The following is a 23,430-nucleotide window of genomic DNA, read 5'->3' on the forward strand; positions in this document are numbered from 1 at the left end:
TATTATTACAAAAATGTTTTTTTTTTTTTTAACCGAGGTGAATTCCTTACTTCCGCGTTTACACCGCTTCAGTCCATCAACTTTCCATTCACAACATTGGGATTAAAGTGTTATGGTTATATTTACTATAATATTATTATTACGAAAACGATACTACTGCAACGATACCACTGTATTAAGAAACCTGCGTTTAATTTTTCCGAAGTGGATGGTGAGTCATAACGCCTAAGGCCTATACGTACCGTATTGATGGAAGAGCCGTAACGCCGATGCTTTCGATATTTGATTGTCATTTTAACAATCGGTTTGTTTGTGTTTCACACTGAATGAAAAACGTAAATGTAGAGCATGGCAATTGCGATATATGACAGGTTCGACGATATGTTCGGCATGAATGGCATATAAATCAAAATGGTGGTGCATAGAGAGTCAGCTGCATTACCACCGTAATGACATTAGAAGGAATCACATCACCCTGTCATGTGACCAGATTCTCAGCTCTGATTGGTATACGTTTGAGGGGACATACATACATACACACATACATACATACAGACGGACAAACACTGTTCTAGACGGCTCTGTTCTAACACTGTTCGAACAACTCAGGGCTTGCATTCTCTGATTGCTCTTTCTAGTGTGTAAACATGTCAACTCCTCCCCCAGTTTGTTGGATAGGTGTGAACTATATTTTGTTGCTCATGGTCAATGAGGGAGGAAATCCTTTAAACCACGTTTAGGTAAAACTATTTAAACAGAAAAAGAGTACCGGTAGTGTATGGTGGATAAGTAATCCCAAATATCATGAAAATGTCAACAGAGGCTTCTGGAGCTCATGTAATAGATGGAGATGTTACTTGGATTGTAAGGAAGATACAGATTATTGATATTATTAGCTTTAGATTCAAAGTAGTTACATGTGCCATCATTTACATGAACTACTTTGGCTGGATTGTCAGCAAGACCAATTATATCATTAAACATGGGCATGAGAACAACTTGGACAGGTTACAAAGAAAGTATTTGTTGGATTGCCACAAGCAGCCAGATTGCTAGCAGGTTTTCCAGAAATATCAGGTGAAGCAAGGAAAGTAGTGGAGATTCCATTATGCTCGGTAAAACATAACCAATACTGCTGCAAGGTCACACCATTTTCCAGGTGAAAAACGATATTTCTCTCCTTTGCCGTAAGCCTTGGCAACCTGCATTGACCATCGGCATTTTCTCTGGAAATCTTGTTGAGTAAGTTCTGCAACACAGAAATATGAGTCGCACAGGATCATGTGACGATTACTTGACACTTAGTAACTGTGGACCCTTTGTGTATCAATTTCCTTTCTGCATACGGAGTATAAATACTTTGATGCATTTTTTTTTACATGTAGTCGAGGATTGTGGAAGAGCTAGTACACTGAACGGATCAGGACGGAACAGGACGTTGTTCCTGATCAAACGTAAACGTAGATAGGCCAGGCGCAAGCCCACAATAGTCCTGGTCATGATTCTATTAACGTTAATGACACTCGGTAGAGGGCATAACTCCGCCAGGCTGAACAGTTTATGTTTTGTATCCCACTGATAGGCCGGGTCTTCACTGGATCTTCACCAAAATCTAACCATGTCGTCCTTGTCACACACCCAACCTGTCCACAAAATTTCGCCTGAATCCATCCATAACTTTTTGAGATATCCTGTTCACAGTCAGACGGGGCAAAACACAACCTCGATCCACCTTCGGTGGTGGAGGTAAAAATGAAGAAAAAACATGTCAGGATGAAATCCCCCAAAACAAGCAAAGGAGGTAGGAAAGAATGACATGGAAGGAATGCCAAGGTAGGAATGACAAGGTAGGAATGATACCACAATACAGCACCACCATCCTTTTACGGATTGTCATCATGACATATTTTGACATCTTTCCGTCTCAATCCCACAACAAATGAAATACACAGTTAAACCAACCCACACTACAAATCTACAACTACCTCTGACATAGACATCCTCATACAATTGGTCCCTGTTGCCACTGATGATTAAAATGTCAAAATATGTCGTGAGGGTAATCCTTATGATTGGTGTGTTGTATCGTGGTGTCATTCCTATCTTGTCATTCCTTCCTACCTGGTTTGGTTGTTTTTTGAGAGATTCAACCCCAACATGTTTTTTCATTTTCATCTCCGCCACCAAAGGTGGATGGAGGTTATGTTTTCACCCCTGTCTGTTTGTTACTTGGCAAAAACAAAAAAACATTCGACACGGATGTTGATCACTCCAGTTTGTGTGTTTGTAGGCCAAAAGGTCAACAAAGGGCAAAGGTCAACAACAATTTCAATTTCTAAAATCCTCAATTTTCATCCCATTCACTTGAAATGTGAATGGTATTTACATATCGGCTAACTGAATTCAACCGCGAAATATTTTAGAGATCAGCATAGGCCAAAAGGTCAACATAGGCCAAAGGTCAACAACCATTTAAAATTTCTAAAATTCTCAATTTTCATCTGATTGACTTCAAAATTGAATGGGATTTACATATCAGCGAACTGAATTCAACCAACAACTCTTTTTGAGACCAAAATAGGTCACAAGGTCAACATAGGCCAAAAGTCAACCACTTTTTTGAAATTTCTAAAATCCTCAATTTTCATCCGATTTACTTGAAATCCGAATAGGATTTGCATATCAGCTTACTGAAACCAACCACCAACTATTTTTGAGGTCAACATAAGCCAAAAGGTCAACATAGGCCACATTTCTAAAATTGTCAATTTTCATCAGATTAACTTAAATTTTGAAGATGAATTTGCATATCAGGTCACTGAATTCAACCACTAATTATTTTTGAGGTCAAAAGGATGCTCCACTGAGTGCCATTCTACTTTGTCTGTTCTGCCAAGTGTCACTCTATGAGTGATTTTTCATTACTTGGCAAAAAAAAAAATTTTTTTGCAAGTATGTTGATCACTCGGTTTGTGTGTGTGTGTGTGTGTGTGTGTTCTGTCTGTCCGCTCACTTATACTTGCCTACAGGTCACAATTTTGAACCGATCTTCACGAAACTTTACCAAATGGTAGAGTTCGTGATCCGACAAAATCCTATATATTTTTGGGGTCAAAAGGTCAACATAGGCCAAAGGTCAACCACTTTTTTCAAATTTCTAAAATCCTCAATTTCCATCCGATTGACTTGAAATTTGAATAGGATATACATATCGGCAAACTGAATTCAACCACCAACTATTTTTGAGATCAGCATAGGCCAAAAGGTCAACATAGGGCAAAGGTCAGCAACCATTTCAAATTTCTAAAATCCTCAATTTTTATCCGATTGACTTGAAATTTGAATAGGATATACATGTCGGCGAATTGAATTCGACCACCAACTATTTTTGAGATCAGCATAGGTCAAAGGTCAACAACCATTTCAAATTTCTAAAATCCTCAATTTTCATCCGATTGACTTGAAATTTGAATAGGATTTACACATCGTCTTCCTGAATTCAACCAACAACTATTTTTGAGATCAGCGTGGGCCAAAAGGTCAATGTAGGCCAAAGGTGAACCACTTTTTTTTAAATTTCTAAAATCCTCAATTTTCATCCGATTGACTTGAAATTTGAAGAGGATTTACATATCGGCTGACTGAATTCAACCACCAACTATTTATGAGATCAGCATGGGCCAAAAGGTCAACGTAGGCCAAAGGTCAACCACTTTTTTTAATTTCTAAAATCTTCAATTTTCATCTGATTCACTTGAAATTTGAGTGGGATTTACATATCAGCAAACTGAATTCAACCACCAACTATTTTTGAGATCACCATCGGCCAAAAGAGCAACATAGGCCAAAAGTCAACAACAATTTCAAATTTCTAAAATCCTCAATTATCATACGATTCACTTGAAATTTGAATGTGATACACACATCAGTTAACTGAATTCAACCAACAACTATTTTTGAGATCAGCATAGGCCAAAAGGTCAACATAGGCCATAGGTCAACAACCATTTCAAATTTTTAAATTCCTCAATTTTCATCCGATTGACTTGAAATTTGAAGAGGATTTACATATCGGCGAACTGAATTCAACCACCAACTATTGATGAGATCAACATAGGCCATAGGTCAACAACAATTTCAAATTTCTAAAATCCTCAATTTTCATCCGGATTCACTTGAAATTTGAATGGGATTTACATATCAGCTAACTGAATTCAACCACCAACTATTTTTGGGATCACCATAGGTCAAAGGTCAACACCAATTTCAAATTTCTAAAATCGTCAATTTTCATCCGATTGGCTTGAAATTTAGAAAGGATTTTCATATCACCTTACTGAAAGCAACCACCAACAATTTTGAGGTCAACATAGGCCAAAAGGTCAACATAGGCCGAATTTCTAAAATTGTCAATTTTAATCCGATTAACTTAAACTTTGAAGACGGTTTGCATATCAGGTCATTGAATTCAACCACTAATTATTTTTGAAGTCAAAAGGATGCTCCACTGAGTGCCATTCTACTTTGTCTGTTTTGCCAAGTGTCACACTGTGAGTGATTTTTCATTTGTGTGTTTGTCTGTCCGCTCACTTATACTTGCCTTCAGGTCATAATTTCAAGCCGATCTTCATGGAACTTCACCAAATGAAAGAGTTCGTGGTCTGACAAAATCCTATATGTTTTAGAGGTCAAAAGGTCAACATAGGCCAAAGGTCAACCACTTTTTTCAGATTTAGAAAATCCTCACTTTTCATCTGATTGGCTTGACATATGAATAGGATTTACATATCGGCTAACTGAATTAAACCACCAACTATTTTTGAGATCAGCATCGGCCTAAAGGTCAACATAGGCCAAAGATCAACAACAATTTCAAATTTCTAAAATCCTCAATTTTCAATCCGATTCACTTGAAATTTGAATGGGATTTACATATCAGCAAACTGAATTCAACCACAAACTATTTTTTTGATCAACATAGGTCACAGGGTCAACATAGACCAAAGTTCACCCACGTTTTGCAAATTTAGAAAATCCTCAATTTTCATCCGATTAACTTGAAATCTGAATAGGATTTGCATATCAGCTTACTGAAACCAACCATCAACTATTTTTGGGTTCGCTTCCGGTTTCTTGATCGAGGTGGCGACTTTTGTTTTCTCCCGGCAGCCGGCATCCAAAGTTAAGTTATTTTTCCATTCGTGTTTTGTCAAATTTCCACTCGTTATTTTATCGTCTCTGCATTATTGTTTGTTTCTAGTTCGTTTTGATTTGAATTTCCTGTAACATGTAATAAATTAATCGTTTGTTTGCCCCGCGTGTGCGGCCTTGTAGCCTTGTAACCTGAGGCTTCCCCCGTAGAAGTTTGTTCACTTAAGTTCCTTCCTTCACTGTTTTTGCTTGGTTCTTCGATCTTTCACTTCTCCCCTGAACTTCCCTGAACATCTTATCTTTGTCTAATGTTTTAAATCCCCCCCCCCCCCCAAAAAACAAAACAAAAACAAAACAAACAAAAAAAAACATTTATTTTCCTTTTCTCCACATGTGCTGTTGTCTAATCGTGTTCTTCTATCCACGTGCGCTGTCTCGCCCCGCCCCATTATCTCCTTGCCTTCCACCTTTTGCCCTGTTCATGTGACTCGTGGCTGTCCCTCTCGGCCCTCTCCCCGTTGGTATTTTTGTGAATATAAGATTGTTCTTCACGGTTCTGTTTAAATATGTTTAAACTTTCCCCTGCAGTGTTTTATTCAGTGGTATATTACAACACGCTGGTTTTTTTCCTATTTAAAAGGCTCTTTTCAATTTCCTCTTCAACTCATTCCACTTCAAAACAAAATTCAATCTCTTATAATTCTTCCTCACGACATGCTCGAAATTCACATTCATTCCACCCCTCCTCTATCGTTCTTAAACGGATCTCGAACTTGAAAATCACAATAAACAATTTGTTATAAATGTTCGTCTTTCATTAATCATCCACTTTCTAAACTCCCCCCTCGCCCCTCCCCTTCAAATCTCCCCCCTTGCCCCTCCCCTTCAAAACTCCCCCCCCAACCCCTCCCCTTCAAATCTCCCCCCCCCCACCCTCCCTCTCCAATTCTCCCCCCTCCTCCTCAAAGCTGCCTCCTCCCCACTTCGTCTCCCTTCTATCTCATACTTCCAACTCCCCCAACCTTCCACTTTCCTCTGCCCCCCCCCCCCCCCACAAACAACTCCTCACTGTGCTTCATCCCATCACCATCAAACCTTTCGTCCTCCTCATCCTTCCCTTTCTTGTAACTCTTCTATAATCTCTGACACACTATCAACTGCTCTCCCTACCTCCCCCTCTCATCCTTCATCTGACCCTACCCCTCCCCTGTCCTGCATCCGATGCTCCCCCTCTCTCCTCATTAACGGTATAGACCTCAAACATCCGGGGCCTTCGCTCAAACCTGATTGATTTCTCCATTGAGGTTGCTTCTGACAATCCAGACTTGATCTGCTTAACAGAAACTTTCCTCCTTCAAGATGTTTCTGATTCGTCAATGTCTCTTCCTGGTTACTCCCTCCTCCGGTATGATAGACCTGAGCTTCGTCCTGGTGGTGGGGTTGCTGTCTTTATCAAAAACTCTTCCTCACTCTCCTTGCACTGCCCTCTCTACACCCCACCCCAAGGAGTACCTCTGGCTACGGCTTCCTCTCCGCTCCCACCTTTTGTTCATGTGTTCTGTACCGTCCTCCAAACAGTGATGACTCAATTTCCATTTCGTTGTCTGACAACATGGACCAACTTCTATCCACTCATCCCAACTCTCTCTCTTCCTCATATGTGGTGACTTCAACTGTCAACATGCCAGCTGGCTGGGTGTGGGTTCCTCTCTCACCAGCCATGGCAGCTCAGCAAAGGACTTATGCGACTCATTGGGACTGACACAATCTGTCAATTTCCCGACCCGGACCTCAGTCAATGGAGTATCTTCTCTTCTCGACTTGGTTATGACAAACTTCCCTGCAAATGTCTGCTGCTCTTCTGCTCCAATCGGTTCTTCTGATCATGTGCTTGTTAAAGTGGACATCTCTCCAGCCATTCTCAGAGAGCCTCCTCAGCGTCAACGAGTCTGGCATTTCACTCAGGCCGATTGGCACGGACTGCAAGCAGCCATCAATCATCTGGACTGGTCTCCCATCTCTACTGCCTCTGACATCAATTCTTCATGGGAATTCTTCCAAAGCAAACTGCTCTCTCTCATGCACAGATTTATCCCATCTAGTCTTCAGTTGTCTTACCCTTCCTCCCGTCCGTGGTACACTGAATCATATGGTGAGGCAGTTGCCCTGAAACAACTTGCCTTTGCCTCTTGGAAGGCAAATCCAACTGAAGGCAATCTCATTTCCTTCCACCAAGCTCGGGACACTATCTTTCCACACTCAAGAATGAACTCTCAAACCTGTCTCCTTCCTCCAAATCCTGGTGGCATTTGGTCAAATCCGTTTCTGGTTTTTGTTCCCCCTCCATTCCCCCCTTACCTCAAAAGGCTACACAGTTGACACCGCACGTGACAAAGCCGAATGCCTCAACTCTGTGTTTGCCTCAAAATCTTGTGTCCCAAACCCATCTCTCTCTGTTCCCACCTTACCCAGTCGAACCCAACTGCTCCTGAAGTTTGTGCCCTTCTCTCGTGACAAGGTGGAGAAGTTTCTGTCAACCCTCGACTGATTCTGCAACTGGACCTGACGGCATCAGCCCACAGGTCCTAAAATCCCTCTCTCTGTTCTTTTCACCCTCTCTTTTGCTCAAGATCATCTGCCAGCATCTTGGAAATCAGTAAACATTACCACTTTACACAAAAAGGTGCAAAAAACAGATCCTTGCAACAACAGACCAATCAGCCTGCTCCCAATTATCAGCAAAGTCATGAAATCCATCATTGCTTCGGATATCAAATCCTTCCTCTTCTCCAATGGCTTGATCTCCGATCATCAATTTGGATTCAGACCAGGTCATTATACTCTGGGCATGTTGCTTCTGCTGTCTCAACAATGGATGGAGGTCCTCAATGCCAAACAGGAAATCAGAGCCGTCTCCCTTGACATATCACGTGCCTTCCATACGGTCTGGCACCCAGCTATGCTCACCAAACTCTCCTCCTATGGTATCGATGGAAATCTCCACGCATGGCTTGCGGACTTCCTCTCTGGTCATAGTCAACGTGTGGCCCTGAATGGATTTCTCTCATCTCACCTTCCTGTTCTGGCTGGAGTTCCCCAAAGAAGTGTTCTGGGCCCTGTGCTTTTTCTGGTCTTCATCAATGATCTATCCGACTCTCTATAAAATCCTCTCTATCTCTTTGCTGATGACTCCACTCTCTGCCGCTCCATTCCTCATCCCTCAGATTGGCAGTCTGCAGCCTCCTCACTCTCTGCAGACCTGGACAAAATCACAGACTGGTCAAACAAGTGGAACATGTCTTTGAATCCTGACAAATCTCACACTCTTCCTATGTCTCTCTGAAAAGACCGACTAGAAAACCCTCCCATCTACTTTCTCAACAATCATCTCCAAGAAGTTCTGTCGCTCAAGCTTTTGGGTCTCACTATCTGCCATGATCTTTCCTGGGAAAACCACATTTCCAAGCTGGCCTCCAAAGCTAGTCGCTGACTGGGCATCCTCCGTCATGCGAAGTCCTTCCTTGGCACACCTGAGTGCCTCACCACATACACGGCTTTCATCCGCAGCTCAATGGAATACTGTTCCCCCCCTCTGGGCCGGTGCTCCTGCCTCACACCGAGCTCGGCTTCACGCTGTTGAAACCAAAGCTTTCAGAATCATTGGAATCTCCTGTGATGAAGCTAACTCCGAGGGCCTTTCACTCGCTCAACGCAGGCAGGTTGGTGGTCTTTGTCTTCTACCGACTCCTCTCCGGCCTTGCACCCCCAGCTCTCTCTGTGCTCTGCCCCCAAATATTCCTACAGGTCGCACAAGATCTGCCAGCAACCCTCTTATGGTTAAACTGCCAAAATCTAGGCTCTCTGCTCACCTTCACTCTTTCATTCCCCTTTTCTCCCGCCTCTGGAACAAACTCCCCCACTCCCTTCAATCCCACTCATCCCTCCAGGTCTTTAAAACAGCTGTTCACCACCATCTCTTATCTTCCCCCATCCAAAACCTTGATCTTTTCTAACCCCGCTAATTCACCCCAGATCCACTTTTTTGAAATTCCAACGTCTTTCCTGGAAGTCCTTGCAGTGTCCATATGTTTTATACATCTCCCACCTCCCCCCAAGCCCTCTCCCTCCCACAGTTCTCTTGATGTCCCTGCTCTCAAATGTTGTGTTTGTGTCCTCCCCCCCGCTCTCCCCATCTTGTCTACCGCTCCCCTTATTTTGTGTTTTATGTGTCGGTTTGACTTTTTGTGTGATTAATGTTCGCTCTTTCTCGAGCCTCGATCTTGTATAAAAAATAAAAACATCGGCCAAAAGGTCAACATAGGCCAAATTTCTAAAATTGTCAATTTTCATCAGATTAACTCCAACTTTGAAGACGATTTGCATATCAGGTTACTGAATTCAACCACTAATTATTTTTGAAGTCAAAAGGATGCTCTACTGAGTGCCATTCTACTTTGTTCTGTTTTGCCAAGTGTCACTCTATGAGTGTGTGTGAGCTCTATTTTTCCATCTGTTTGTTTGTTTGTGAACAAAATATCTCAAAAAGTTGTGGACGTATTCGGACGAAATTTGGCAAAGATGTAGCGTATGTCACAAGGACGAAATGGTTACATTTTGGTGAAGATCCGGATTCGGATCTGGCTACTCGAATTTTTTAAAGCGATTCTTCACCATTGGGAGATCGGGCCAAAAACGATACATAGCAGGATATCTCAAAAAGTTGTGGACGGATTTGGACGAAACTTGGTGGACCACGTTGGGTATCTGACAGGGACAAATACATTCGATTTTGGTGAAGATCTGAATATGGATATCGGATATGAGAGTTGTTTAATTTTTTAAGTGATTCTTCACCATTGGGAGATAAGGCCAAAAACTTTACATTGCGGGATATCTCAAAAAGTTATGGGCGGATTTGGACGAAACTTGGCGGACAGGTTGTGTATTTGACCAGGAAGAATCGATTCAATTTTGGTGAAGATCCGGATCCGGATCCAGCACGTATAACTTTTTCAGTGATTCTTCAACATCAAGTAATATGTCCAACCAGGCGGAGGTATGCTCTCTACTGAGTGCCGTCCTCGTCTTTAAATGTTTTTTTCTGACTCGTGTCATTGTTGGCTCAGTCTGTCAATTGTGATGAATTACCCTTTTTTTTAAATCATCATATCTAGATTCGGATCTTAACCAAAATCTAATCACTTCATCCCTGTCACACCCCAAACTTGCCCACCAAGTTTCGTCCATCCACAACTTTTTGAGATTTCCTGCTCAAAGACAGACAGAGACACAGTGGTGAAAACATAACCTCTGTCCACTTTTGGTGGCAGAGGTAAGAATTGATTGAAATTAACGCAGATCTGAACAATCTTCGGATGCAAGCAACGTTGTCGCTGCAACGAAGCAACGATTGCAACGAAGCAACGATTGCAACGAAGCAATCGTTGTCGGAAGCATGATAATGTTGTGATCCCCAAACTTGCAAAACAATTTTGCCTCTCTGTTGGAAGCAATGAAACTATTATCCATGAACATATTGCCATGTCAAAGGACGCAGAGAGCCAAGAAAAGTTGATGGAGGGGATTTGGGTGGAGGGGGAGATGGGTGGCAGACGCCACAGAATCTGTGCATGTTGCATAATAGGTTCGTTATCAAAACACAGGACAGGACGGGACAAAAACGTACAAAAGGACGGGACGGAATGGAAAATTGGACTAAAGCATGGGACAAATTCCATGAATGATCGTACAAGCGCATTTTTATCACATGCAGAGTATATATTCACATAGTAAGGAAAATTCAAAAACACAATAACAGAGTTGCAAAACCAGACAAACTCATTGATGAAATGATTATTTTTTAACCGGTGTCCTGGGAAATCCTGGACAATAAACAAACTTGGCGTAATGGGAAATTTTTTCTTACAGGATACATATTGACATGGCAAGATTGATGCAATTCTATTTTTGGCACACCTCATGACTCTTCGAAGTCTCTATATTATAACAAGCTAAGCGGCCGTCTTTGTTCGCACATTGCTGTCTGTGGTCTCTTTCTCTGGTCCCATAGCATTCGTGGTGACTTCCTCTTTTGTTATTGTGGAGGGTTGTGATGTGGGCATATTTCCAGGGTTTTAATTTCGTGAGTTTCAGCCAGTGGAGAATATCCCAACAGGACTTGATGATTAAAAATATCTGGTCGCCAGAATGCCACTTTAGTCTGGTGGGATAGCGACATAATGCAACGGTGTGAAAATTGCCGGTACGCTATAAGACGCTCATTATACATTCAGTTGCCCTGTTTACCCACCAACAACATTGTTAAACTCATCACCTGAAATGTTCCTTACCTCGTCGTGATAAGAGAAGAAGTGTGGGCTGCTTTTAGCAACAGGAGGAAATTCCCACCCAAAAACGACGATATTACAACTACGCATGCCAATGTACGAAAAAATGGCCAACACCTTGTCGTGCATGGGATGTGCACGTTTTCTTTATTTTGTGAATTTTATTTGTGCCACAGGAGCCTCATGGGTTTTAATTTGGTGAGTCTTTTGCATTTTTTTTTTTTGAACTGGCCAATCGCACGTCCAACAATGCTGCATTTATATCACCTAATGTCTTGTAATTTGTGGACAAAGTACATTGATATCCACTAGTGCACGTGATCCTCCTCTCGCGTCTTAGAAGGGTGCTCAACACCCGGCACACAATGCCTGCACGGTCCCAAATTAAGACCACCCATTGGTCGAAATGTGGACCTGAGCCTTGCCTGCTCGACAGCTGTCGTATAGTTGGTGCGTCCCGTCCTTTTGTACAATAGCTGTAGTATAGAGTTTTGAAAATGTACCTTCCCAAGTACAACCTTTTTTTTTGGTAAACAATGATATCACCTCATGCACTGTTATTCAAGGAAAAGTACATTTATTTGTTTGTACTGAGTGAGGCTCGTAGAGGAGCTAAAGTATAGAATGGAGCAGGATGAAACGGAACAAAATGAACAGCAAAAGGAGCGGGGGGAAAACACGCAGCAGCAGAGTTGAAGGACAAATGGAGAGAAACTTTGAAGATAAGACGTGTGGATTAGGGGAGAACACAGGTGGTGGACCGGATGGCTACAGAAGCAAACACTCGGGAAGGAAAACAGGAGTTGGAAAGGGGAGGGCCTGGGGAGCGTTAATGGGGGTAGAAAAGATCATGGTTTTGGATGGGGGATGATCTGAGATTGTGATGAACAGCTGTTTTGAGGCCCTGGAGTGAAGAATGAGATTGAAGAAAATGTGGAAGTTGGTTCCACATGTGGGGAAAAAAGATGAATGAATGAGTGGAGGTGGGCAGTGATTCTTGATTTTGGGAGTTTCACCAGAAGATGATTGTTGGCAGACCTTGTGCGCCCTGCAGAGACCTGGTGGGAAGGGGGTGTAGCATGGTAATATCAGAGAGTGCAGCACCAGACAGGAAAACAGAGACCACCGACCTCTCTGCTATGTAAAAGTGATAGGCCAATAGTGTCAGCATTATAATGGGGGATTCCATTGATCTTGAAAGCCTTTGTTTCCATGGCATCAAGCTGAGCAAGGCTTAGAGGCAGGGGTGCCAGCCCAAAGGAGATAGCCGTAATCCATCAAGCTCTGGATGAAGGCCTTGTAGGTGAAAATGAGTCCAGGTCTACAAGAAGAACTTTGCAAGATGGATGATGCCCAATCGCCGACTGGCTTTGGAAGAACTTAGGAGGTGTGCTTTGAGCAAGAAAGTTCATGGCTGATAGTGAGGGCCAAAAGTTCGAGAGACTTCTTCACGAGGATTCTTGAGAAAGTAGTTGGGGGGAGGAGGGGTTGCCAGACAGTCCTTTCAGAGAGAGAGAGTGAGATATGTCTGGATTGAAAGGCATATTCCAAGTGCTTGACCGGCTTGTGATTTTATCGAGATCTGAATAGAGGGAAGAGTCTGCTGCAGGCCTATCTGAAGAATGGGGGATGTTATAGCAGAGAGTGGAGTCATCAGAAAAGAGATAAAGTTAATTTACAAGAGAAAGAGATAAAGAGAACCAGAGATTCATAAAGATTGTTGATGCAGATTAGAAATAGGACTGGGCCCAGACCACTGCCTTGTGACACTCCAGCCTTAACAGGGAGAGGAGATGAAAGGATCCCATTGGGAGTTGGCTACGAGAGTAGAGGAAGTCAGTAACTCAACATTGGAATTGGCCTTGGATGCCATATGCAGAGAGTTTGGAGAAGAGGACGGGATGCCAGACTGTGTAAAATGCTCGAAATATGTCAAGAGAGATGGCCCTGATCTCATGTATGATATTGAGGGCCTCCATCCATTGTTGGGAGAGCAGAAGCAGCCATGTCCAATGTAGAGTGACCTGGTCTGAATCCGAATTGATGATATTAGAAAAGGCTGTTTGAGAAAAGGAAATATTTCATAACTGCGATGATGGATTCCATTGACCTTGCTGATGATTGGAAGCTGATAGGTCTGTAATTAAGGAGTTCCGTTTTTGTACCTTTTATGGTATGCAGTACTGTGATGACTTTGCCCAACGCATCTTTCTATTTGTTTATGTAATACGGTGGTGTTGGCTGATTTCCAAGCAGATGGAAGATGATCTAAGGCAAATGATGGGGTAAAAGGAGCACAAAGAAGATGTGCAGAGCAGCATAGCAGGTTTTTAGGACACGTGAGCTAATGCCATCTGGTACAGTTGCAGAACCGGAGTTGAGCGTTGTCAGAAACGTCTCCACCTTCTCAGGTGCAAAAGACATTGAGTCCATGAGCAATTGGTGCAACTGGGTAGGCTGGGTACAGAGAGCAGAGGGTTGGGAACACGAGATTTTGAAACAAACACAGATTGAGGCGTTCGACCTCCTTACAAGCTGAGTCAGCTGTGGTGCCATTTGAAGCAAGGGAAGTGATGGAAGGGGAGCACATTCCAGAGACAGACTTAAGATCCCACAAGATTTTAGAGGAAGGATACAAATTTGAAAGGTCAATCTTGAGGTTGGACAGATGTTGTTTTCTGGTTCCACTGAGAGTAGACACACACTTGTTGCAGGCTTTGTGGAATAATCTGAAGTTGCCTTGGGTCGGATTTGCCTTCCAAGAAGAGAAGGTAAGTCAATACCCCTTAATATCCTAATTGTAATTCACACAAAAGTGTAATGATATCACCAAACCTCTGTTATTCATGTTATATCCCTAACCTTCTCCGAGTGACATATATGGTGTTGAAAAGGAAAATGTTGAGTGTTTGGCTTGGCCGATGTGACATGAAGCCATGTCTAAGAGAAACTTATTTAAACCGTAAACATTCTCTCATGTTCAGGGGAGACTTCATCACATCTGGCCTCTGATATGGAGTAAAAAAATCATTAACCACTCAAGGCATGAAGATCAGTGAAGATCTATACATAATCTCATTGTTTCTGCCATTCCTTAGATATTAACCAATTATTGATGTAACGGGAGCATCGCCATCATCATCATTATGTTGTGATGTGTGTATGTGTGGGAGAGAACTACACTACACGATGGAAGAAATGGAACCGGAATGGAATTGATTGGATAAGAAAGAGGCTAATTCGCCTTGAGAGCCATTTTAACTCTTAAGTAGCAGAACAAAAAAAAACCCAACATGTTGGAGGAAACAGTAGGGGATAGTGGGAGTACAGAACTTTTTAAGGGCCCATGAAGGAGGGTGATGACGGTTCGGTTCATTGCATACTTTAAATGCATGTCTTTACTATGCTCATAAGGATGTGCAGCGAGACTGAAATCCGAGGAATCTCGATTCTGCAGGGTTGGCTGATCAAGGCTCCTTTGCACAATGGAAAAGCACAAAGCATGGTTTTTCTATCTCTCCGGGTGCTCTCTGATCAATCCGGATCCCAAGCTGGAATGTGTGGACACAAATGAACCAATGAGCTTCGATTTGGAGACATTTGCATGGAGATGAGAAAGTCTCATCACACTCCTGGCACCAAAAAGCGGACGAAGGAAGGATTTCTATATTTTGACAAGCACAAGGTAACCTGGGAATATTCAATAGTGAGTTTCCAATAAGAGCACACGATGAATCGAATTGAGCACGCAAACAAATTTGTGCCGTAAATTAACTTGGAGGGAGGGGGCTGTGAGAGGGGAAGGGGCACGATGAATTCTCAAAATGCGTAGACGATTCCTCTTTATGCTTCTCTATCTTTGGTGAGAGAAGACCAATTGCCAGTAAAACCAGTGACAACACTTGCTGGGGTCCGCCAGTGGGTGTGACCGGTGCAGGGTCTGAGCACACATCCTAATGGAGATGCCACAAAACAAACACAATCTTTGGACAATTCTCCGCGTTGCTCTTGCACCATTCCTTTGGTTGGCAGGCGGCGGTTCGGGGGGAGGCAACAGATGTGGCTCCTCTGTTGTGCTGTCGGATATTTCCTCCATTCGTGCCAGCTTCTCAGCTCCGCTACGGCTCGTTATGTCCTCTCTTGGACAGCGGCTGTCCTAACTCTTAATAAATTATAACCTGATGGTGCTGTGAAAGAAGCGGCAACTCGCATGTATTTTTAGCACAAGAAGTGTTTCGCACTTGAGCTCATTCGTCTCAACGGACAATTTTTGTCTTTAAGTTGATGCAACCTCACAGTTTATAGAGCGAATGGAATCACTTTTAATGCAATACTTGTGGGGTATGCTTACACATTGTGTAAGCAATAACAAACAGTGCTTCGTATGTAGGTACATTATAAATAGAAGCTTTATGATTGCAGGCAAGCATCACCGACACAAATAAATAACCTAAATTATAAATCAATTTAGGTCATTTATTTATTTATTTTACGGACATGTTTACGGTTTTTGCGTAAATTTTTAATTGAGATTTTTATTTAACAGTTTACAGTTATAGAAATTACAATTTTCAAAAGCTTGATATTGATTGAGATTTTTTATTTATATTTTTTATGTATGCACGTACGATTTTTGTGTAAATTTTCATTAAGATTTTTATTTCACAGTTTACAGTTATATAAATTATACTTTTCAAATGGTCGATATTGATTGAGGTTATTTTTTTGTTTTTACAGAAGCATTTATGTTTTTAACATAAATTTTCATTTACGGACGCTTTATAACGGTTCTGTAATTTTTCCCAGTGTACCGGCTTTGATGTCTGTCGGCACGCCAAATTTCAGCTTTTGCCGAATTTCAACATTAATATCAGTCAGTGGTTAGAAAGAGATTTATATATTAGATGTGCAATTCCATTATCGATTTCGATACATTGTATGGAATTCCTGTTACCCATTTTGCTTGTTCTGAACCAAGTGTTTGGGAATCGCTATTTATTAGCAAGTGTGCCAAGCCGTGCAGGAAGAGTGGAAGTGAAAACTCAAAGGTCTTCAGGGGCAAGTTCCAGCTTGCTTGAACCTCTGATTCAAATGTAATGGCAGCTTCATCACATTGTTTGTTTTTTACGTCATAAAGGCTTTTATGCAAGTAGAAATGACATTTAGAGACAACAAATAAACACAATGTTTGACATTTTCATCGGTTGGCCAGATAGCCCTGAAGTATGCATACTCACCTCTGAACTGTCTAGCGTGGGTTCAATCTCGACCCAGCGAGCCAGCTATAAACTGCCATTCGGCCATCCTGGTGTGCTGGGATGATAGGTTGGTGAACGTTAGAGGAGGCGGGTTATCGCCGGCACCCTGAACAAACTCCAAATTGCTGCCCTAACATATAGAGGGCATTGCATCAGAGGCACATCTGCACCCTCAGTCAATGATACTCCTTGCAGTAATGTGCTGAATATGAAAGAAGAAGAAGAAGCAATATGCTAAACCACAGTCATGTGCTGAGTAGGAAACAATAACAGCATTGGATGGATTTGTCCTTGAAACGTACATTGATATTACTTGGTATCCTGGTTATTCACGTTTTATATCAGAATTCTAATTCCGTGAATTCAGCTTGGTACATGCAGAAGCTTCACCCCATGAGAGTTAGACACTGTATAAAAGTACCAGCATGTCCATTACAGAGCATCCAGCTCCCCAAGCTTTTGTCTCGATATGCACCTGCTACAGGTTCCAACTATTGGACTTTCGGGACACTCCTCGGGATACCGGGAATACGTGCCGGGTGTACTTTCCGTAATTGTTGGAAAAGCAAAATTAGATGCATTAGGATTCCAATTACAGCGAGTTGCCTGGCTGCTCACTCAAGTGGAAGGGCCGAGCCTTGGGTCAGCTGTGCTATGCGGCTCCGAGACACACGTGGTGTTTAACCACCAATAAATCTCACCATCATGAGATGCAAAATAAAAAGGTAAACCCACTATAAGGCTCTCAGAATGAATGCATTGCGTACTGATTAATGTGTGCGGATAATGATCAAATCAACCCTGAAATGGTGTGTGTGTGTGTGTGTGTGTGTGTGTGTGTGTGTGTGTGTGTGTGTGTGTGTGTGTGTGTGTGTGTGTTTGTATGAGTGTGTGCACGTATATGTATGTGTAGTTTGAGGAATTGAACTTGGAGCGTCAGGTTGATGCAGGTGTGTAGATCGAGCTTGGAGAGAAATAGAGCAATCGGTATTGAAGATGGAGGAAGTTTGAGCACTCGATCGAGCTTGTTGATTGCATTCCCGAGTTTTACAAATCATATGTATTAGTTTGTAATCCGTGGGAAGCATTGCTCACGCCTAGTAAAGCCACAAGATCCCGCCCATAGCACAACGACTAAACTCTCCATCTGTCGGATGTCCTTGGAACATCCTTGGAGTGTCAAACGAACCATCGGTGCCACACGGCTCTGCCAACAATTTGCTTCCATCGAAACCTCAAAAGCAAGTCAGTGTCTCTCAAGGCTGTTTATCCTACCTCTTCACCATCATCGTACACTCGCTCCACCTTTCGATTTCCCTTTAGAGAGAAGGCAATGCGCATGCAATTTAAATTTCAAATGTATTTCACTTCAGTTGACGGAGAAAAACGCACAGCTGGCTGGAATCTTGGACGAAGGAACCAATGGATTTGACCCAAATGCTAAACCTGTTGGCTTATGCTGGTCCGATGGACAGAATAGCAGTATGGATTTACCTGGTATTGGGAAAAGGCCCACCTGGTAAGCAATAAGCCAATTCAGTCATCAGAGGATACCCCTCTTAAAGAACTCATAAATCGATCAATGTTTGAAGACCGTTTTTATAACCAGGGTCTGTGCCCATAAAAGTCAGCACCACCATGTGTCATTATGCCCACAATATAAATAGCGGTTATATATATATAATACAGTCACGTGAAAAAGTAAGTACACCCCATGTAAAGTTTTGACTTTTTCAACATATTTCAACATACAGCTATTTGATCTTCATTTCAACAATATTGACAGATAAAGGTGATATAATATAACAAATATCATGAAACATTTACATTTTGTAGTCCATTGTATAATTTAAATAAACATGAATGCAAATTTCGCATGTGGAAAAAGTAAGTACACCCTTGGCTCCAATAGGTGGTATTGCCCCCTTTGGCAGAAACAACCTCAAGTAGGCATTTCTTATAACTGTCTACCAGTCTCTGACATCGACAGGAAGAAATTTTTGCCCACTCCTCCATGCAGAATTATTTCAGCTGTGCGATGTTTGAGGGGTTTCTTGCATGCACAGCTCGTTTCAAATCCCCCCACAACATCAAGATAGGATTTAGATCTGGGCTTTGACTTGGCCATTCCAGAACCCTCCATTTCTTTCTTTTCAGTCATTCCTTGGTGGATTTACTGGTATGTTTAGGGTCATTCTCATGTTGCAAGGTCCACCTTCGGTTGAGCTTCAACTTTCCGACAGATGGCCTCACGTTATCCTCAAGCACCCTCTGGTCCAATGAAGAATTCATAGTGGATTCTATGATGGTGAGCTGCACAGGCCCTGATGCAGCAAAGCTGCCCCAAACCATAATATTTCCACCACCATGCTTTACAGTTGGTATCAGGTTCTTGTGGTCAAATGCTGTCTTTGGTTTTCGCCAAACATGTCTTTTGGTACTGTGGCCAAATAGCTCTACCTTTGACTCATCTGTCCAGAGCACATTGTTCCAGAAGTGCTGGTCTTTGCCGAGGTGTTCATTGGCAAACATTCGTCTTGCCCTGATGTTCTTTCTGGACAGCAAAGGTTTCCTCCTGGCACACCTCCCATGTAGATCAAATTTGTGCAGCCTCTTTCTAATGGTAGACTCGTGCACTTTGACATTACCAGTGGCAAGAGCTCCCTGTAATCCCGTGATGACAATCTGGGGTTCTTCGAGACTTCTTTCAGCATCTTGCGGTCTGCTCTCAGGCTGAACTTGCTGGGGCGGCCAGACCTGAACAAGTTGGCAGTTGTTTGGAATCTTCTCCACTTGCAGATGATCATCCGGACAGTCAAATGATTGATTTCAAATTGATTGGAGAGCTTTTTAAATCCCCTCCCAGACTCGTAGGCATCTATAACCTTCTTTCTAAAGGCCTCAGAGAGCTCTTTTGATTTAGGCATGGTGACGCTGCCACTTCAACAACAAAGTGCAAACCAAACCAAATGTCTGAGGTTTAAATAAGACAGGTTCCTCCAAGATCCTCTCTAACGATGTTCTAATCATTTGCACCTGAGCTGGTGCACCTGCTTTTAATTTTAGGTATTTGAAGTAGTGATAAATGTAGGGGTGTACTTACTTTTTCCACATGCAAAATTTGCATTTATGTTTATTTAAATTATACAATGAACTACAAAATGTAAATGTTTCATGATATTTGTTATATTATATCATCTTTATCTATCAATATTTCTGAAATGAAGATCAAATAGCTGTATGTTGAAATATGTTGAAAAAGTCAAAACTTTACATGGGGTGTACTTACTTTTTCACGTGACTGTATATATACATATATACACACACACACGCACGCACACGCACACACACACACACGCACACACACACACACACACACACACACACACACACACACACACACACACACACACACACACACACACACACACACACACACACACACACACACACACACACACACACACACGCAGCTTACCTTACCAGCTCTCGGTTCCCCCGCGCACAACTGCTGAAGGATATGTGTGGAGTTCTGTGGTGGCAACAGATGAGAGAATCGTTGAGGGGATGCACGAGTACGAGTTGTGGAGCGAAAACCGGTCTCCGGCCTATGAATTGCGGCCAACGATTCGGCTTCGGCTAGCGGGCTATGAGTGACGTTGCGAGGCGGACCGAGTTACCGGCATGACCACCGGGACCCTCAGGTGGTTTTGGAGCATATGCCATTGCGGAAAACAGAGGAAAAAGCAGACATCCAGAGAAAGACAAACGTGGTCCGTTGCCATTTGAACTGGCACTGCGAGGCGAGCCGATCCGCCGGCACGTCCGCCGGGACCTCACGTGATGCTCGAGCCTCTTCCCTGGAGGCGGACACCGAAAGAACAAACAAGGTACGCTGCCGTATGGATTGTGTACGAACTGGACTCTTGCACGGGATACCTGGCAGACCCGGAGGGAAGGGCTCTTCAATGGAGAGGGAGAAGGGGTCGGCATTGAGAAGGGGAAGGATTTTGAGTTGAGTCAAAAACATGAATGCATGCGAACCAGTGGAACCACTGATAACACCGGATCTAATATAACAAGACAGGGCTTTGTGAATAGACGTGGCTCCGATGAACCGTGGGAAACTCCAGATGCCAGAAGTGAAGGTATGAAGGGGGATGGGAGTGATTGTGAGTGAAGACGGAAAATGAACGTGAATGCATAACATCTGATAGATTGAGATGGGGCTTTGTGAATAGACGTGACTCCACTGAACCGTGGGAAACTCCAAATGGCAGAAGTGAAGGTATGAAGGGGGATGGGAGGGATTGTAAGTGGAGACATAAAAATGAATGTATGCAAAGCACTTCTCACATCAGGTCTGATAAATTGAGATGGGGCTTTTCTGAACAGATGTAGCTCCGATGAACTGTGGAAAACTCCGGATGCCAGAAGTGAAGGTATGAAGGGGGATAGGAGTGAAGGTATGAAGGGGACATGGTGATATGTTCATTGAGGTGCCAATAAATTCTCGTGTATCGGCCCTGACAGCAGACGTAAATCCTGGCAATGAAGGTGGGAGTAAAGCGAGTGGAATGTGATGCCGTGTAACTCATACATGGTCCAGACTCCTGGGTGAGCTGCACAGTGCGTCACGGGGGAGGGAGGGGGGGCGTCGAGGAGCCTTCAGTCGAACGGGAGGAGGTGATGAAGACGGGGCACAGGGAAACGACAGAACATTTTGTGTTGATAAAAAGAGGACAAATATCTCAAGCGCAGAGTCACATGCCTCCTTTTGGGGAAACCCAATGTCTGTGCAGCCACTCAGAGCAGCAGGAAAGTGTGCTGTAAAATATAATGACTGCACCTTCTCAAGTGAGGAAAAACATCACCTTGCGAAGAGACCTGATTCTGCACCAAAGCAAAAAGCTGAGAAGATGCTAACTGTCTCACCACCATCAAAAACAATACTTCAGTGGAGAAAACTATAAACAGAAACCTGGAGGGTTGAGGAGATAATCCTCCAATACAAGATGTATTCCATACATGAGGCATGGGGGAATAAAGGTAAGGATGAACGGTTCAGGAACCAGCTGAAAAAACCGAAACTGGCTACGAGGGCGGAGACAGTCCCCCTTAATAAATTTGAGGTCTTTACAACAATAAAAAAATATCTAGATAAAGATAGAATAGAATAGATTACATCTAGGCCAAGGCAACAAGTGGCAAGAGAGATTAGAGTGAGGGGAGGTAACTGCTCACTTGAAGGTGAAGACAGATATGGCAGGAATTGGCCGAGATGGCACGAGAAGAAGTTTTCGCTGTGCAACGAGATGGGAGTAGTATGATTTTGTTGTTTCTGGCTCACAGTGCCCCAACGATGGTTCAATGTGGTTCAACATGGTTCAATATGGTTCAACATGGTACACTATGGTCCAACATGGTTCATTTTTCAATTTTCCTAAATTTCCCAAAAATTTTATTTAATTTTCAATTTTTTTCAATTTTCAATTTTTTTAATTATTATTATTATTATAAATATTATTTTATTTTTTTGGTATACAGGATCGAGGCTCGTGAAAGAGCGAACATTTCTCACACAAACAATCAAACAGACACACAAAACATATAATACGGGTAGCGGTAGACAAGATGGGGAGAGAAGGGGAAGCACAAACACCACATTTGAGAGCAGGAACATCGGGAGATCTGTGAGAGGGAGAGGGCTTGGGGGGAGGAGGCGTGGGAAGGGGGTGGGGGTGGGAGAAGTAGAAAACACAAGGACACTGCAAGGACTTCCAGGAAAGAAGTTGGTATTTCAAAAAAGTGGATCTGGGGTGAAATTAGCGGGGGTAGAAAAGATCAAGGTTTTGGATGGGGGTGGTGAACAGCTGTTTTAAAGACATGGAGGGAGTAGTGGGATTGAAGAGAGTGAGGGAGTTTGTTCCAGAGGCGAGAGAAAAGAGAAATGAAGGAGTGAAGGTGGGCAGAGTGTTTTGATTTTGGCAGTTTAATCATTAGAGGATTGCAGGCAGAACTTGTGTGACCTGCAGGAATATTTGGGGACAGAGCCCAGAGAGAGCTGGGGGAGCAAGGCCGGAGAGGAGTCGGTAGAAGACAGAAAGACCACCAACCTGCCTGCGGTGAGTAAGTGAAAGGCCCTCGGAGTTACCTTCATCGCGGGAGATTCCAATAATTCTGAACGCTTTGGTTTCAACTGCGTGAAGCGGAGCTAGGTGTGAGGCAGGAGCACCGGCCCAGAGGGGAGAACAGTATTCCATTGAGCTGCGGATGAAAGCCTTGTATGTGGTGAGGAGCTCAGGTGTGCCAAGGAAGGACTTCGCACGAAGTAGGATGCCCAGTCGGCGACTGGCTTTGGAGGCCAGATTGGAAATGTGGTTTTCCCAGGAAAGATCATGGCAGATAGTGAGACCCAAAAGTTTGCATGACAGAACTTCTTGGAGAGGATTGTTGAGAAAGTAGATGGGAGGGTTGTCCAGTCGGTCTTTTCGGAGAGACATAGTAAGAGTGTGAGATTTGTCAGGATTGAAAGACAAGTTCCACTTGTTTGACCAGTCTGTGATTTTGCCCAGGTCTGCAGAGAGTGAGGAGGCTGCAGACTGCTGATCTGAGGGATGAGGAATGGAGCGGCAGAGAGTGGAGTCATCAGCAAAGAGGTAGAGAGGATTTTC

At 43.0% G+C, this 23,430-nt stretch overlaps 1 long non-coding RNA gene across 1 annotated transcript in view; it reads right to left on the minus strand.

Annotated features, from left to right (window-relative positions):
* Positions 1–772: 772 nt before the first annotated feature.
* LOC137424029 (uncharacterized) overlaps positions 773–23,430 on the minus strand; it is a 45,155-nt gene continuing 22,497 nt past the window's right edge. Inside the window, exons 3-4 of the long non-coding RNA XR_010983882.2 lie at positions 16,736–16,811; positions 773–1,249 (exon numbers count right to left, since the gene is read on the minus strand). This is a non-coding gene — a long non-coding RNA (uncharacterized LOC137424029). The remainder of the gene's footprint in view (positions 1,250–16,735; positions 16,812–23,430) is intronic.

The sequence above is a fragment of the Myxine glutinosa genome, chromosome 3 (assembly GCF_964187855.1).
Source record: "Myxine glutinosa chromosome 3, kmMyxGlut1.1, whole genome shotgun sequence".
In the NCBI taxonomy this organism is placed as follows: domain Eukaryota; kingdom Metazoa; phylum Chordata; class Myxini; order Myxiniformes; family Myxinidae; genus Myxine; species Myxine glutinosa.